The following is a 2455-nucleotide window of genomic DNA, read 5'->3' as shown; positions in this document are numbered from 1 at the left end:
TTACACGAACTACAGTTCGCCGTCTGTCCTCGGAGGATGCCTTCCGCAGTCGAAGGCGAAACGTCAGGGGAGAGTTTTATGTATTGACTACGGCATCTCAGCCCGGAAGTGATAAGTAATGACAACACCTGCCGTGAAAGCCTTCATTCTATGATCAAAGCTTGATCACTTTCACGTTCTAAATAAAGTAACAATAAATCCATTACATAATAAACGTTAAATTCTTTTACATAAAATCAATACAATTTCCTTCTTAACTTTGAATGTCACGGCCAGTAGCCTTGCACCAATGTGCTTTCTGATAAATAAATAAAGAACAAAAGTAACTATTATACACTAAACTTTACAAAAAATATTCTATTACCTAATGATTTAATGAGATGTCATGCTCTCATAGTTCAGTGTGTTTTGTGTGGAGAAAATGATGATCTGATACTTAACTGAAAATACTGATAATTTAAATTTACTATATCTTTTAAACAAGTAAAGTTACAGAGTTGATATTTACAACGTTGGTCATTTTAGTGATGCGCTTCTATATGAAATGTCGATCGTTAAGATCGACCAAAGCGTTCAGATTTTAACATTCAGGTCTTTGTTACAAAAACTTGTTAATTTCACTTTAACAGTCAATCCTAAACAATTATAGATATGATCAATATTCAATTTTTATTTGGATCTCCATGGAAATTTATGAAGGATGGTAGATTATAATTACTGTGGTTTCGTTCTCTGAATTACTAGCGAATTAAATAGTTTTCAAAAATGTTTCCCTTTATGGCCGACCTTAGGTCCGCCATATTTAACACTGCTACATGTCCTTGCTACCTTCACTGTATGGTTGAATAATGATGGCGTCCTCTTGGGTAAAATAGACTACTCAAGAGGACGTCATTATCATGAGAAAGAAAACTGGCGTTCTACGGATCGGAGCGAGGAATGTCAGATACCTTAATGGAAGTGAAACATGGACGATAAATAGTTTGGACAAGAAGAGAATAGAAGCTTTCGAAATGTGGTGCTACAGAAGAATGCTGAAGATTAGATGGGTAGATCACATAACTAATGAGGAGGTATTGAATAGAATTGGGGAAAAGAAGAGTTCGTGGCACAACTTGACAAGAAGAAGGGACCGGTTGGTAGGACATGTTCTGAGGCATGAAAGGATCACAAATTTAGCATTGGAGGGCAGCGTGGAGGGTAAAAATCGTTGAGGGAGACCAAGAGATGAATACACTAAGCAGATTCAGAAGGATGTACATTGCAGTAAGTACTGGGAGATGAAGAAGCTTGCACAGGATAGAGTAGCATGGAGAGCTGCATCAAACCAGTCTCAGGACTGAAGACAACAACAGCAACAACAAAAACAACTCCTTGGCTACAAACGGCTCCTACTGGATTTCCCTATAACGTTGGTTCTCGTCTGTCTCACTCGCACACTACAGCGCTTATGCCGCAATAGGCAATAGACGCCTGTGAGTTTCCTAATTCGTGGTGAATCTGCGCCTTTTGCGGCACGCGTTCCTGGACGACAGGGCTCGCGTCACAATTCCTGTAGGCTGACTCTTTCGGCCATATATTTAAATGAGAGCGCAATGATCGTCAAACCACAAACAACTTTCCCAGCAGTATACCGTCTTTCTTGTCAATAGCCATTGAGTTTCGCATGGAAAAATTCAAACTATTTGCAGCAATAGTCGCTTCATAAAAGAACTGAACACGAGTCGCGAAGTGACGAACAGCATACTGACGTCAAAACAGGAAACATTTTAGATTCTGACTGTTTACAGCGCCGTATTTTCACCTGGTGGCCGAAAATTGAACTATTACCTTTTTCAGCTTACTTTGTGAGTGAACATAGCTACGAAGTTTCAGTGTCCTGTGATGTATATAACCCGCACCGCAACACTCCAAACAATGTCAGTTTAAATAAAACACTGTACATTGTGCTTATTTGCAACAAGACAAGTATATTGGCTTCCGTCGACGTGGCAGCAGAAAGAGGAGCATTGACAGATAAAACACTGGATGCAAGAGTGGTACCAAGTCGTCCTTTCAGAAGAATCCCAATTTTACGAGCAGCGTCACAGTGGACTTATCAGTGTCTGGAGGCTCAGCGAAGAACGAACTTTGCTAGTTTGTATTCGTCAACATCAGAGTGGCCTAGCACCTGACTCGAAGACATTGTGTGGTACTCTTTGCGTAGGCATTAATTTGGACAATAGCCGATACATTCTGTCTCCTATTGTACTGGAATCTGTGCCTTCATATTGAAACAAGATACTGCAAACTCGCCATGTTGTTCATGATGTCACGACCCGCCTCGACGAAGAGAAAGTTGTCTGTTGCCCTGAACGTCGTGTTTCCCAAATCTCTCACTCACTGGAAGCGTCTGCTCATGAGGTAGTGCGAGAATGATATGCCACCACTCGCCAGCTTCTCAGGCTACAAAAGT

The sequence above is a fragment of the Schistocerca gregaria genome, chromosome 4, assembly GCF_023897955.1.
Source record: "Schistocerca gregaria isolate iqSchGreg1 chromosome 4, iqSchGreg1.2, whole genome shotgun sequence".
Taxonomy (NCBI): Eukaryota; Metazoa; Arthropoda; class Insecta; order Orthoptera; family Acrididae; genus Schistocerca; species Schistocerca gregaria.
This window is presented reverse-complemented; position numbering follows the sequence as displayed.